Below are 16578 nucleotides of genomic sequence, written 5' to 3' on the forward strand. Positions count from 1 at the left end.
GACAATCTGATGAGGTATTTTGCACTGTAAAATCATCCTACCCGTTTATTTCATACTGGTAGGACAATCTGATGAGGTATTTTGCACTGTAAAATCATCCTACCCATTTATTTCATAGGACAATCTGATGAGGTAACGTTACTTTGCACTGTAAAATCACCGTACCATGGCCTAATAAGAATATTCGGCAAAGTTACACTGAAATATTTTATGTAGTCACAGACGCGAAGCAGAAACGTGCAGTAGGATTTTACGATGTGGTAGGATGAACCGATAGATATGGCTATAATTTTGCGCTACAGTAGGAAAAACTGACAAGGTAGGACAGATCGACAGAACACCGGTTCAAGTCGAACAAGCCTAACGTAACTTTGTGACGTTACCAGTTAGTAAGCACGACGTTGTGACAACGTCCTGTGCTGGTACTAAAATATGTCATTTTCAAGGCGGACAGTTTGTGTCCTCATTTGCCAAACCTCATTTAAAGACTATTTAAATCTGCTGAATGATGAATGCATACTCAAAATTAGGTAAATTCAGCTCATTTATTTAGAAAACATCAGTACACATTAACAATTTAATTAATGATAACATATTATAATTTGTTTGAACAAAGAAGACGGGAACACTTCGAGGAATGTAGAAGCGAACTACTCCAATTCTGCAGGTACTGGCAGTCGAACCTAAAGAAACAGCACAACAACAAAACAACTGGTTAGTCGTTTTCATTGTAACCTTTAATGGGAGCTATCCAGGGTGACGAAAGCAGTGATACATGCTGTGAAAATGTTGACTAACGTGGAAATTGTGTTTTGGGCTTAAATTAACGTTAGCTTAAAATAAAGCTCTTAAGTTCTATTTAAAACAGATGTTAACGGACATTTTTGGAGAAATAAAGTTTACAGACCGGTAATGTAACTATACACATTTTATTGTTGTTATTTTTTATTTGTTTTTATAGTCCTGATAAATAATATCGATTGGAAAAAGCAAAAATGAAAGATTTAGAATTTCCTTTTAAGTAGGTCCTTTTCATAACATCTTGTGAGAAAAAGATGCAACTCCTGTCACATAAGATCTTGTGGCAATCAGGGTTTAAAATGAAAGGTAAAGCGACATTTTTCTCCTAATAACGAGATGTTATGTCGATAAAAAATGAATGAGAGTAAGTCTCGCGAGAGTTACAGTTTCAAAAATTGCGGTTAGCAGTGTGTGTTTTGCATCACCCGACCCGTGCGTTGGGTTTAACAAGGTTTAGGGGAGAAATAGGCTGAATAGGCACTCTTTGAGATCCAGATTGTGTTCGTCAGTACAGAGTGAGTTGATTATTTCTTTGATATGGAAATTTACTATTCATGCAAGTACTATGCAACTTGTGTAACTTTTGACGTGCATGTTGATTTATTTGTGTTCAAGAAAACTTTCCGTTTTACAATTTCCCCAATCATTCGTTTTTTTGTTGTTTTTTTCTCGCACATTTAAATTTTGTGGATTTATTTATATATTTATTTGCGTGTTTAAATATGTATTGTTTTTGCAGGTTTTGCCCTCCATTGTTTCAATCAAATCGAACCATTGTCTGATTAATATGTAATATTTTGCCTTTGTTCCCCCTATTTTCCTATATTCAACATCAATACCTGAACATGTTTTTTCAGTTGGGCTGGCACATGTTTCAGTGTCTCTGCAATGTAGCACTCTACAGCCTTCTCTCCCAGATCAGACTTGCATTTCATAACAGCATCTGTAACACAACAGAAATCATGAATATTATGTAAGTACCATTTATTTATGTGCTCAAAATTCACTTTATCAATATAATACTATCATTTTAAGTAGGGATGCACCGATTCCACTTTTTAAGGGTCGAGTACGAGTACCGATATTTTTTTCCTGGTACTCGCCGATACCGATACCGATGCCTGTTGTACTGGTGGGTTTTCTCGTTTTATGTGGCAATTTTCTAAGAACAACACAATGAGACTAATGAACAAATCAGCATCTTTATTTTCAACAACTTAAATAAACTTAAAAAAATAAATCATTCTTATTGTGCTTATCACAAATTTTCAAAGCCCAAATTTCACAGTGTCCAATAACCTCCAAAGGGCAAAACCAAGGACATAATGAATGTAATTTTTACCTGCCTGTCACAAAGTTGTCAAAGTTCTAAAGAAATCACAGACAACAAGACAATCAAATTTGTCATAAAGTGCCAAAGAAATCACAGAACAAATGTTTAACATAACACTGAGTAACAATGTAATCACAGCCGAAAGTGTAAAGTGAAATATTAGAGTGTACTATTAAATCTAGCAACACTATAACTGCAGGAAGAGTGCTCATAAGAATTAAGAAATATAAGCTAAGGATATACGTGAGGTATCGGTCTTTGGTATCGGGGTATTTTTACGAGTACGAGTACAAGTACATGAGCTTGGTATCGGGCCCGATACCGATACTGGTATCGGTATCGGTGCATCCCTAATTTTAAGTTAAGGTATTTCACTTACAAAAGTTATTATCAGACTTAATGATTACAAATGTTTGATTTGTTCAAAAAGCTGATTCATTCAGTAAAGACACCTTTTATATTGAAAGGACTCAAACTTGTGATCACGGAGAAGGAAGACACACTGACATGATAGGCAAAACCAATTAATAGTGAAAAGGACAAGATATAGCAGCAAACGGGGAAAAAATGTTTTTTTTTATTATGGATATAGGAAAACCTGAAGGAAAATGCTATGTCTACTGTAAATGCAGCTACACTCGCTTTCTCGATCTCTCACTATTTTTTCCTACGGAAGGAAGGCTTTTGGTGATTTTACTTCATGAAAGTTGCATAGATACATATTTTTCGGCTTTACTATTTGTATTGTGTGGCAACTGTTTTATAAAAGCAATAAGGCACTCGAGGCAAGTGCTGTATCGTGAATTAGTTATGGCTGAAGGGGTTACTCCGCTTCGCGTCGCCAAACAACACCCTTCAGACGTGACTTATTCACGATACAGCACAGCCTCTCGTACTTATTGCTTACCTATATATATATTATACCCCTGCAGCAGTTCCGTCAACTGTCCCGAGCGTCGGGCCATCGGGCAGTACTTATTGTGAAGCCCTGATTATTATTTACTTGACTCCATGTCCTTAAAACAATTTTTTTCTTTCTTTCTGATACACTAAAGATATATGATGCTCATATTTTTAACACAAAAAAAGTGCACAGTGATTTTATACTTTTAAATGGCTTAACATTCTGCAAAGCATCCCTTGTTATATGCAAGAAAGAAATACAGTTTTGAATGACATGAGGCCAAGTAAATGTTTCCAGAGATGAAAAGAAATGTTCATTTTTTACAATGTTATATTTTATTTTTATACTCACATTTGATGACTTTACACAGAGTTGTGTCAATCAGAGGCAATTTCTCCCTTTTCCCCTTCAAACTGAAGTGGCTCCACACGATGTTTGTCGCTACTGCCCGCATCACTCTCCTCACACAATCCCCTGGATTTGCCCCACCAATAAGGCTGAGATGGTGAATCTGTGAAACGTCATGGTTTGGCATGCAGGTTAGTACAGTCAACAAACTCATAGTCATTGTTCATTTCTCACTGTCACAATTCAGTTGGTGAATATGTAAAAGTAGAAACTTACATAATTGTATATATTAATAAATAAATTGTGCATATTTGCTACAGAAATGTGACCCGTCACGGAAAGCAGTGACACAAGTCGGCAGCACAACTTGCGAGCAAAATGAGAAACAAGCGTTTTTTTCCAAAATTGGTGATTTCCGCTTTTTTGCAGAATCTGTTAGTTGAGATCATGAAGAAGCCTCTCCATGTTTGAGATAACAGTATTGGTATATTCAAAAGCATACATTTTGAGGTTGAAATCGGCTTGTTTTTCGGAGATTCTAGCATGCAGTAGGGGCGTGTCATTGTCTGTGTGTATTTCCATACTGAATAGCCGCCGGCGCTTTTGCCCCCGCCCCCCAACAGCGTGGCTACTTAATTATGCAGCGCTCTAGCCGGCTCTATCTGATATCAAAATTCAATGAAGATGGACGCCGCAAAGAATGTCGCAGACGAGCTGAACCGTGGCCGTTACAATGAAAATGTTTTGAAGTACTTCTTCGACAAGCCGGATGCTTATGAACAAGCGTTCACTGATTCTGAAGACGATCTGAGCGACGATGAAAGTGGCATGATAAGACTGAATAATATCCCTAATCTACAACTGAGCGAAGATGAAGACGAGGAAGAATGTATCGGACTGGCGTCAGACGAGTTGGACCGTAAGATATCAGAGGCTATATCGATAGTAACATTTGATGGGGATATAGATAGAGAAATGGGGAAAATCCGTAACTTTGACTGTAAATGTTACACGAGGAGAAAAGAGAACTCTCTGCATGGGAGACAGTCTTGTAGCCAGAAGCTTTCTCCAGACATTATGTACAACATACGGCTGGATTCTTTAGCTGCGGAAAAAGAGTGGCAGGACATGCGAATTATTGGACATTTAGAGGCAAACAGACGCACAGTGCAAACTTCGGAGATGGTTACATCCACAAAGAAGACCCCGACAAAGAGAAAGTGTGCCCGAACGACTTATTTCATTGGAGGCAACGAGATCTGCAAGAATACTTTTCTGTTTCTTATGGGGTGAGTTTCCATAAACATCAAAGTTTGTCGTTTTAAGTTCATTCTAAGTTCAGCTCATGTTTAGTCCATGTTTAGACCTTCCAATACCTACCTATTGTTTTTAGCTAGCTCAGGACTGTCGTTTTAGTTGTAACGTTAGCTGCTAATCGTTAGCACCATATCACTTGCCAAAACCCCCATTACTATAATGAGCTTTAAGATGGTAATGTGAGCTTCTGCTATTAATTTGAATAATGCTTCAATTGCTTGAATTGACTGGTGTTAATGACTTAACTTATCCCAGGTAAACCTGCCTGTTAGCATTCTTGAATTGATTGTGATGCTAATAATTTTAGCCAGTGGTGGAGGAAGTACTACTTAATATTCTTACCAAGGATTTACTAACGTAATCGTAAATGTATCAGATTAAATTCCTACTTAAGTAAAAGTATAAAGTATACGTAGCCGTAAAATGTGCATTATAAGTCAAAAGTAAAAGTATTTATGAAGAGTTTAATGTACAGGATTTTTTTAATCCTTTGACTCGAACCAGGTCTAACCACTAACTGTGAGGTCTAAACCAGGACTAAAACAAGACTAAACCAGGAAGTACAGATACAAGCTCTAAAGTAAGTAAAAGTAAAAAGTATTCATCATAAAATTTACTTCAGTAAAGTAAAAGTACCTATAATTTGTACAATACATTTTGATATAGGTGACAAGATGCCTGTTAGCAAGACCATGATGTTAAACGTTTTTTCTTTTTTCCCCCCTTTTTTCAGCATTGGCAGATATAGTCAAACACTATGAGGAGAATGGGGCAAGACCACGTTTGAGGAAGAAGCACTCACTGCCACGTCCACCAGCCAGGTTCATCAGCCCTGAGGATATCAACAGAGTTGTGGACTTCATAAAAAACTATGCAGAAGACAATGCCATCATGCTGCCTGGCCGACAGCCTGGGCATAAGGATTGGCATGTGAAGTTGCTGCCAACTCATGTGTCCAAGGCCTCGGTGTGGCGTCTCTACGTGAAGTCTGCTAAGGAGCTTGGTATGTGTAAACATTGATTTAAAATTGAGTGCTTATAAAGTGAAATAATGCGGAGCACTATTAGCAATTACAATACAATTAACCATAAGCAATATCTGTTTTTCAGGTGAGCGTGCAGTTTGTAAAACCAGCTTCAAAGCACTGTGGAACCGACTTCTCCCACACATCAAAAGTTGCCGGCCACGCACAGATCTCTGCTGGCAGTGCCAAAGCAATAACGAGCAGCTGATACGAAGTGCAAACCTCCCAGATGATAGAAAGTCTGAAGCAGTAAAGAAGCAACAAGATCATCTTTCCCTTGTGCAGAAAGAGAGGGCTGTGTACAACGACATGACTGCTGCCTGCAGAAAGATTTGCTCTGGCTCTAACCTGTCTTTTGGACCATCCCTACCAGCAAGCAAGAAGATTAGGATGCATTACAGTTTTGATTTTGCTCAGCAGGTAATATTTCACACACATTTACTTCACTTTACTTCATTAATGTCCCTTAAAGGGCGATTTGGTGCATGAGAATAAATAGTGCAAATGCAGAATAGCATCAATATAGTAAGGTTTATCTTTATTAGACAATTATGAATAGATGCAAATTTAATTTAATCTAATCCAAGTTCCCTCTCTCCCTCTGTCTCCTACAGTTACACTTTCCCTCAAACCCTCTCCAGCCAGGACCAATGTACTTCCTGACCCCACGGAAATGTGGCCTATTTGGTGTTTCATGTGAAGGGCTGCAGAAACAGGTGAATTACCTGATTGATGAAGGCATGTCATCTACTAAGGGAAGCAATGAAGTCATCAGCTACATGCATCATTTCTTCTGCAACTTTGGAGTTGGAGAAACAGAGGTGGATCTTCATTGTGACAACTGCAGTGGGCAGAACAAGAACAACTTCATGCTCTGGTACCTTGCCTGGCGGGTTGGACACAAGCTTCACGATAAAATTGAAATCCACTTCCTTATTGCTGGCCACACCAAGTTTTCCCCTGACTGTGGCTTTGGACTCATCAAGCAAGCCTACATGAAGACAAGAGTCAACACTTTGGCAGACATCGCTGAGGTACTTTAACTTTACTTTGCTTTAATGACTTCAGTGCTGTTTTCTGTTCTGCTTCAATGAAACATTTAACTGAAGATTTTTTTTTTCTTCCTCTCTTCTCTTTTTTGTCATCAGGTTGTGGAAAACAGCTCTCCTGTGAGTCGCCTCAATATCCCACAGCTTGTTGGAACGGCAGAGGGCAAAGTTTTAGTCCAGACCTTCGACTGGCAGCAGCATCTGACTCGCCACTTCCGTAGACTCCCACAGATCAAGAGTTATCAGCACTTCAGGTAATTGAAACTTTCACATTGTGTACATACAATATAACATAGCAACAACATACACATGACAGTTTTTTTATAAGAAAATACTTTGCCATGTTTAAAATGTCTTATGTGCTTTTTCTGTCACAGCTTTGAAGCCAAGAGACCAGGTGTGGTGCTTGCAAAAAGTCACCGTGATGCACAACCTGTCGAATATCAGCTACTGCGCGACGGAGCAGATCTGCCCCCTGTCGACGGTCTTCCTGTCCTGGCCCCACCTGGACTGAAAATTGACAGGCAGAACTATCTATATGAAAAAATCAGGCCATTCTGTGCTGACGAGGCAAGAGACATCACATGCCCAGCGCCAAGGGTCACAACACAGAAGAGTCCACAGAAGAGGATGCGAATGTAATTTCTTTGGACTGTGTCACAAAGACCTTTTTTCTTGTTTACAACACCTGCAATGTCACTTTATCAACCAACCACCTGAATTTAGTTTTACATTCTTGTATGAAAAGCACTCTAAACAATGTTTGATTGATTTGCTTATGGAAAATAAAAAAAGAATATATCAATCAACCAGTTTATTGCTTATTTTTTATCATTAGCAAAAGTTTGTGTTTCATGTTGCATGAGTACACCGAAGAAAATTGCTAGTCTGTAAAACCTTTCATTGACAATGGCAATAAAATCTATTCTGATGCATACTCCTATACTGTATGTAGGGACGGACGGGGACTAAAAAACAGCCCTGGACTTTGACTAGGCCCGGCCCAAAGCAATCGGCGCGCAGAAACTCGACAACAACAACAATAACGCCTGCCATGAGTGTCACAAGACTTTAATTGTGGCTCATGGTACTATACCATCCAAATTATAGCTAACAGCATATTCTACAATCTATTCCATGCTGTCTTAAAATGAATTTATTACTTAATAATCTTAATTAATTTATGCAGTAATTAATCTTAGCTACTGCACAAATAATAATACCACATCTTAATGAAAATACACCATTACAAATGTAACTTCTGTATTCAAAATCTTCAATGTTTGTAAGCATTAACTGTAACGTTACCAACATTTTTAAAAGTAAAAGCACAACATATTTCTTAATATTAGCTACTGCCCAGCATATATATATATATATATATATATATATATATATATATATATATAATCACATAGCACATCCTGTTTCTGATTTTAACATTCTCTAGAGTTTATCTTATTTTTTATTCAGTGTACATAAGAGTTGCCTATACAGTTTTATCGGTAGATGCTAAGAGACATTTATTTATTACCTGTTTGCAAACTTTTTTTTTCTTTGATGGCACATTTTCCTGACCTTTTTGCTCCCCCCTGTGCTTTACAGCTTTACAGGGGGGAGCTTTACAGGGGGTATGGCTTATCTAAATGAGATGTAAATGAGCCCTATTGTCACTCCCAGCAGCAGAGAGAGGTGAGAACTGCACAATCTTTTGAGGCTGTTTTCTCCCCTTTTAGCTTTTTTGTGTGCCTACCTTCAAATGGCCACAACATCTCCAAATATTATCAGATTTCCATGTGTTAAACATCGTTGGAAAGCTTTGAGACTACACTTTCAGAATCTGTGAATAACTCAAAATGCCCCAAAACCGACTTGTGTCCCTACTTTCCGTGATCGGTCACAAATACATACTATAGAATTGTATCACTGATTTATAGATTTTATTTATTAGGAATGAGGAGGAATTCATTAAATATTTTTTAAATAAATATGACTAATAAAAATAATTGAAATAATATTAATGCAACTTTCCATTGCTTGTAAATTAGTGCTAAAAAAACAATAATGACATAACCCATGAATTTGTTTTTGTAATTGTTAAATCATATTTAAATACATATATTATACACAGTTTTTAAAAAATATCAAGGTAATTTCATGCGCCCCGGAAATAACCAAAATACTCACCACTCTCTTTCTGAAATCAGAGTCTTTAAGACGGTGGTCAAGGGCCTCAAGCTCCTCTTTGCTCTGAGCAATATTGAGCTCCAGGATGTCTTCCGCTCTCTGATGACCCTGGCGTTTCCTCAGTAGGATGAGTATTTCTCTCTGGGTGGCTGCCAGGCTGTCTACTTTTCGTAGCAGAACCTCCAGTTTTTCTACAATTAGAGAGCACCAGTTACACACTTGGTGAACCAAAAAGTACAGTAATATAGTGTATTATATAATTAACTACAGTACAAACATCATAAACTTGTCCAATTAGAGGAAAAATGAACTTTACACCATAATTCACTTAAAACGCTATCTAAAGGAAGAACTCAGTATCAATATGTGCTCTTTTTCTTTTTATAATTTACATTCGATGCATTTGTTTCTTAGGCCCTTTAAAATGTACCTTTAAGCTCACTCTTTGTTGGGTCATTGGGTCGTTGGGTCTTTGTGTGGTCAGCCCTTGCAGATGTTTGTCTCTCCTCTAAAAAATGATGTAATGTTATACAACAAGCACTCACTTTGAATTATCCTGTGTGGGAAAACGTATCTTGTATGGACAATTTGATTCCTCATGATATGACCTATTTAACAATGTTATTTTGTTGCATACGCAATGTTATTATCATTGCCTCATCTAACTTCTAACATCAGTTACTTTCAATTCAATCTAAAATGTATTCAAATAAAGTTTACAGACGTTCAATACAAATTAAATTTTACCTTCAGTAATATATTCTGCCACAGACACAGAATTAAATATGGGTGATTCATCAAGATCTGCAAGCATTATAAAAACACAGTTGTCAACTTGAACCTTGAAAAACATCATATTTAGACGAATCCACTAAATGGATGTGCCACTTTTGCCTGTGATATTTTACTACAAAAACCTGTCTTAGTAGGCACCAGTATAATGTTTTAAGCAGTTGCAATCTGAGTATTTAAATCAAGTCATTGTCATTCTTGTCTGTACAACAAGTATAACATTTATATATCTGACAAATTATTCTTAAAAAAATTGAAATAATACATTTATTGTGAAAATTATTAAAAGGAAGTTTTTGTATAGATCATGGCAGCAGTAATTTATCCGATAATAATTTCCATTGCCCGATTTGCATAGTTCTTTTGTCAATTTGGCTATAAACCAGCACAGACAGTGTACACAAAAATATCAGTGGGCACAATTAATTCTTACTGAATTCACCCCATAGAGTTAAATAATTTATTCAATTCTACCTTTAGATAAATCATGTGATGGACTGGGATCTGAATGGTCATAGGTTGCATTCTGGGAAGACTCTTTGACTTTTTCTATTTTGAGTATACAAAGACAAAAAAGAAGTACATTTAATTGCAGAAAATATATGTTATGTACTCATGGTACTATACTGTTTGTTGTGTTTGTACTAATGTACTTGGTTTATGTTGGGGTGGGATGGGAAGTGTAGCCTCTGTTGCTGTATCAAAGAAATGTAAAATAACAAATATGTTTCAGGGGGGAAATTTTCATTGTAAACATTAATTTTAAATAATTTATTTAGTTGTTTAAAAAGAGCATACAAATATACTTATACCTTTGTCTGGCCTTTTCTCAACAATTGATGGTTTTTTTTTAGGAAATGGTCCATCTAAATAGCATGCAAAATGTTAATTTACTTTAACCTGAATTTAAATTGCCATTTGTTGATTGGTATTTACAATGGTACCTTGATGCTTTCTTTTTCTTGGGGTCGCCCTCAGTGGTGTCTCATCTAAATAGATCACACATTATTAATGTGCAGTTAGCAATGTATTCTTTGGAAGTTGATAATGACCTGTTTTTTCCTGTTTCACTATCAGAAGATCTTAATGGACTATACAATACTCAAAGACTGAAAGTAATGCATACCATCGCTGCTGTCATCATACCGGGCAGGTTTTTTTGTGGCCTTTTTGTGTAGGTGTCAACATCACTCTCCACAGCAGAATGGTATTCTGCTGCTTTGCACCACTTGAGGGCCTTTGCAAAATTGTCTGAAAATATAAAGCCAATGGTAAAACAATTAAAATATAATCATAATGTACAATCAGATAATTAAAGTTAAGTATCCTCAAATAAATTAAACATTACCAGTATTTGCCAATACGCGGATTTTCCTGGAAATCCAATTTTGTTTATCAGGAATGTCTTCTTTTTTTGCCCTTTTAGTGGGGTTTGTAGGTGGCCAGTAGCTGTATTGTTGCTAGCATGCGTCCAGTGAAGTCAGAGACATTGTTAAAATATTTATACATTTCTTAATTTTTATATTTATGTATTTTATATTGTTGATGTGGAAGGTTATGAATTTTTCTTGTACCCCATTTTCCCTGTGTGTCCAGCACTGGGCTACAATGCCAACCGTCGACTCCTCCATGAATTCAACGATGACATACATACTGAGGAAGGGATGAGGAAGGTCAGTAATTTGCCAAAACATTTTGCTTATCAAATCTCAAAGACTATGCATTAAAGTTCTCCTACATTGTTATAGAAGATTCACTGCTGGTGTAAGATGGCCATGAATGTCACTGTGTCTCCATTTTCGATCTTGATTGCTCTCTGTTCAATTAGATTTTTGGAGATCCACCTCATTGTCGTTTGTTTTTTACTGAAGTTGTACACCCCCAGAAGAAATGAGTGGCAGGGCTCAATGAACAATGGTGCAGGACTATGATAAATTCTGCAAAGAACATGTCCATCTTTCTCCTCATCGTTGGTGATCTCGCAGCCATTGTCATTGTCTAGGATGAATGCTCTATCCTTGCTCTTTTTTGTTTGTCTGTCTTTGTTGTTTTTAATTGTGGAGTCACGTCTTTCCTCAATCCTGTTGGCAATTTGGCAAAGAGGGTGTGTTCCACTTCGTACCATCTTCTTGATTGTATGCAGGTACGTTTCGAATTTAAATGCACTGCAGTTGTCCAGACCATTAAATTGCACAGCATCATCAGTGATGTGGAGCATTGAGTGGATGTTGTACACTATGAAATCATTTCCATAGAGCTCTCGTCCTCTGCTGACAAAGTAGCTGAGCAAGCTTCTTGCATATTCTGAGTGCTTTTTGACCAGTGTTGGGGAAACTAAAATGCACATTGCCACACTGAATGCTAAGAAATGTAGGTACATGTCATGCCCAAGAATTCCTTTCAGCACAAGCTTGCCTGTGTACAGCATGAATTGACGGAATTCTGTTGCCTTCCATCTCTCTAGCTCATCCAGGCCTCGAGGGGTGCGAGCAAAAATGGAAGGAATTTGACTCCTAAGCTGAAGCAACCTAGAGCTGACTTCTTGTTTTTGGGTGGTGGAGAGCCTGACTCTTCTTTCTCCACGGGTCCAACTGACAAGAAGCCTCTTCATCACCCCCAAGCATGCCTGATGCATGTAGTCGATTGGGAAGCTTTTGACCATATCAATGGGCAGCTGGGTGAGTGGAGTATTGGCATTGTGATGCTCAGGCTGAACTTGGCTCCTAAATGAATCATCTGTGCGCAAAGTGAGGTTTTCTGTGGCTGGAAATGTTACCTTATTAAACCATTCACCTTTCTGGTCACATTTGTCACATCCATAGTACCCAGAGCACAGCTTTGTTCCTCGTGTAAAGGCTTTTGCTGGAGCATCACACACAATGCAGAGAACATTAATATTGAAATTTCTCTCCTTATACTGAAGGCCATGAGACATCAGATCATTGAGGTCTGCAATAACATCATCTAGGAAAGTCAGATCGGTGGGTTTCTTGTTTCCGCAGGTTAAAGCTGCTGGAAAAACGATGATGGGCTTGAGGTGGACAGCACAGAGCACAGGCCACAGAATTTTACTTGAGCTCTTGAACAATGGCAGGCCGTCAACGTTGAATGACAGATTAATTGTGTCATGGTCCAGGATCTCTTCAACAGGGTACTTATACAGTTTGTCCAGCAACTGTTGACGCAGTGGGTAATGCAAATACTCAATGCCACATTTCTACATTGTGGTTATTTTCCTTGGTGTTTTGAGCAGAGTACGAGCAGAGGATGGAAGATTAGTGTGGCCATGTTTCTGAAGAATTTTCAACAGATGGTCAACAGCATTGTTCTTTACTTCGAACTGAGAAGCCCAGGATGCCAGGTCTGTTGTCAGGGATAAGCTTGCCATGCTGTCTTCCTGGTCAGATGTACCATCATTTTTTTCTGCAATGTCCATGACTTCCTCTAAGTCATCCACCCAGTCAGTTTCTTCTGAAGGCCAGGATGCTTCAGAGGACATTGGAGATGAAAGGTTCATTGTGTTCTCCGTGGAACCTAAGGTATCACCTGCATCCCATTGACCTTCTGTGACTGTTTCGGACTCTTCCAGACTGTCCAATTCAGTGTTATTTTGTGTAGATATCTTTTGAAGAACACGTTTAGTTGCTCTCCAGGATCTTAGATATTGCCTTGAACGTTCTATTTTGTCCTCACTCATTGTTAAGCCTGTAAATATTTTAGTGTAATGTCTGAATGTGCCTCTGTTTCTAACAACAAATCTCACTTATTTTTGATTGAATTATTTTGATTACTGTTTAAAATTCACTGTGCAAATGGTAACACATCATTAAAAACACATGAAGTTACTTAAAAGTCTTAGATGACTACATAAAAAATAAAAATAATAAACGAAGCTTGAAGTGAAGCTAAAGAATATTACTTACCTTGAAATAAAAGATGGCAAGAAAATAAACTCAATGGAGGAGGCACTTGAAAACGTTGTAAAAATCTAATAAATTAAAAAAACATAATCATTGGGTTGGTTTAGGTAAATGCATTGGTATCATGAATCGAAAAAGAGATCAGAAACTGCAAGAGCTTGTGAATCAAATTGAATCATGAAATCTATATGAGTCTGCAGGCCAACATCTGACTTATAACTTTTAAATACTAAGAATGTATCTGGTAGGCATTCAAAACGTATACTTACAAAGACAAAGTCGCTCTGTGCTAGGGCTCTTAAAAGAGCCTTTGGGGTGTAGTTAGCTGCTGTTGACACACAAGGAAATGACACACATGTCTAAATATGAGAGATATATATGTACGAATTAAAATGCATTCAATTTCGGCAATGATTTTTGACTAATCAGGATGACTGCTAGATTTATCACTTACAATTATCAGACTGCAATATATACTGAAAAAAAGAGAAGAGAATAATTATTTTAATGGTATAAATTCCAAAAGTTAATAAAGGCTCTTGATCTGATTATACTTTACAACCCACTAACAAATAAGAATCCATATTAAGTCAGTAAAATACATTTTCTTTCTTGAAAATACTACTATTAATTAGTATTATTATTTTTAATACTGTTAACAGTAATAATAAAATATTATTATTATAATTATGAATAGTATTAATAATACTAATAATAACTTATTTTATTATTTGAGTTTATTATTAATAGTAGAAGTAGTAGTAATACTAATAGGCTAACACTGTTAACAGTTAATGATTGAAATAAAATATAATAATTATTGTTATTAATAAAACAATATTTGTAAATATTATTAAATGTAGTGGTATTAATAATATGACAGACAGACGGATGGCCAATTTCATTGGTAGATCTGATCTCATCTTTACAAGGTCTCTCGCTCACCACCAGCTCATATGCGCTCGCAGCCAAGCCTGTGAGACAACGCGCTTTCCATACAAAGTAAAGATACCGTAGTATTATTAATAATTGTATATTTTATTTATTTTAAAGTAACGATAACATCATAGACATGACTGATGAAACGAAAAAGTTCATTTCAATGTGAGCGGATTTTCTCTATTATCCCAAATGACGTCACACAGACTTAACGGCATTTAACGGTATTTAATTATAGCGACTATAGTGGACAGTGGGGGAAAAACCGGAAAACTACTGTTTATGTGAAAAGTAGTGGTACATTTACTGGAAAACACAGTTAATCAATTTTGTGACAATTAAAAATGTTCATTATAGGTGAAATCGGCAGTTATTTATCTTATTTATCTTACTCTGAGTTATATGCTCGAATTAGATTTTATTATTTACTTTCTTCAAAGTTTTAAGTGTTATTTACCTTTGTATGGAGTTTGTATGTTTTAAAAGTAATGTACCTAACTCAGTTAAGAAAAAAGTACTTTACCTAAGAAATGCTGGTAGAATAGGATGCAGTAGGGGTAAAATCTTTGCGTGGCAGGGGGAGCTGCCACTCGACCAGTCACAGATATATGCGCCCGCCACTCGACCAGTCACGGATATATGCGCCTGCCACTCGACCAGTCACGGATATATGCGCCTGCCACTCGACCAGTCACAGATATATGCGCCCGCCACTCGACCAGTCACGGATATATGCGCCTGCCACTCGACCAGTCACGGATATATGCGCCCGCCACTCGACCAGTCACGGATATATGCGCCTGCCACTCGACCAGTCACGGATATATGCGCCCGCCACTCGACCAGTCACGGATATATGCGCCGGCCACTCGACCAGTCACGGATATATGCGCCCACCACTCGACCAGTCACGGATATATGCGCCCACCACTCGACCAGTCACGGATATATGCGCCCACCACTCGACCAGTCACGGATATATGCGCCCGCCACTCGACCAGTCACGTATATATATATGCGCCTGCCACTTGAACTAACACAATATGTAATATATGTTTTTAAACCAAATGCAGCGCATATCCCCTGAAGCCAGCGGGAGCCAGAACGGTACAAACAATAGGTCAATATTCACCATTAACCAAACGCTTTTCGCCTGACTTACAACTACTACCAGCTTTTTTTAATCCTGAGCACCAGTCTCGTGAGGCTTGCGCCTGCCTCAAAATCTCTCACTGTTTTAATATACAAGACAAACCCACAGACAGTGCAATACAGATCTTATTTACCTATTTCTCATCTGATCTTATATTTTATTCGCTCTTTTTATCCGTATATGGGAGTGCGCTCGTGGCTCTATTAAGCCTTGCGCCAGCCACACCAGCCACGCGATCTCTCACTGTTTACACCTATCAGACACTCCTAATGATACAGGAGAGCACACAGACAGTGCAAAACAGATCTTATTTACCTATTTCTCATCTGATCTTATATTTTATTCGCTCTTTTTATCCGTATATGGGAGTGCGCTCCTGGCTCTATTAAGCCTCGCGCCAGCCACACGATCTCTCACTGTTTACACCTATCAGACACTCCTAATGATAAGAGCACACAGACAGTGCAATACAGATCTTATTTACCCATTTCTCACCTTATCTTATATTTTATTCGCTGTTTTTATCCGTATATGGGAGTGCGCTCGTGGCTCTATTAAGCCCAGCCACACGATCTCTCACTGTTTACACCTATCAGACACTCCTAAAGATACACAAGAGCACACAGACAGTGCAATACAGATCTTATTTACCCATTTCTCACCTTATCTTATATTTTATTCGCTGTTTTTATCCGTATATGGGAGTGCGCTCGTGGCTCTATTAAGCCCAGCCACACGATCTCTCACTGTTTACACCTATCAGACACTCCTAAAGATACACAAGAACACACAGACAGTGCAATACAGATCT

At 37.7% G+C, this 16578-nt stretch overlaps 1 protein-coding gene and 3 long non-coding RNA genes across 4 annotated transcripts in view; 2 read left to right on the forward strand and 2 right to left on the reverse strand.

Moving 5' to 3' along the window:
• The window catches only part of LOC143736164 (CD276 antigen homolog), a 686062-nt gene that overhangs the window by 530994 nt on the left and 138490 nt on the right, over nt 1-16578 (forward strand). The window lies entirely within an intron of this gene.
• The window catches only part of LOC143736182 (uncharacterized), a 100090-nt gene that overhangs the window by 51089 nt on the left and 32423 nt on the right, over nt 1-16578 (forward strand). The gene's annotated exons all lie outside the window — the stretch shown is intronic.
• Nucleotides 608-9097, reverse strand: LOC143736173 (uncharacterized). Its single transcript, XR_013203370.1, has 4 exons — nt 8964-9097; nt 3390-3549; nt 1641-1744; nt 608-683 (listed from the first exon to the last, which is right to left on the reverse strand). It is a non-coding gene; the product is annotated as an uncharacterized LOC143736173 (long non-coding RNA).
• LOC143736186 (uncharacterized) lies at nt 9389-10482 on the reverse strand. The gene is made up of 4 exons (XR_013203386.1): nt 10409-10482; nt 10230-10304; nt 9711-9767; nt 9389-9471 (listed from the first exon to the last, which is right to left on the reverse strand). It is a non-coding gene; the product is annotated as an uncharacterized LOC143736186 (long non-coding RNA).

This window comes from Siphateles boraxobius, unplaced genomic scaffold (genome assembly GCF_051911475.1).
Source record: "Siphateles boraxobius isolate OS27281-9 unplaced genomic scaffold, OSU_SipBor_1 13, whole genome shotgun sequence".
NCBI classification, from domain to species: Eukaryota; Metazoa; Chordata; class Actinopteri; order Cypriniformes; family Leuciscidae; genus Siphateles; species Siphateles boraxobius.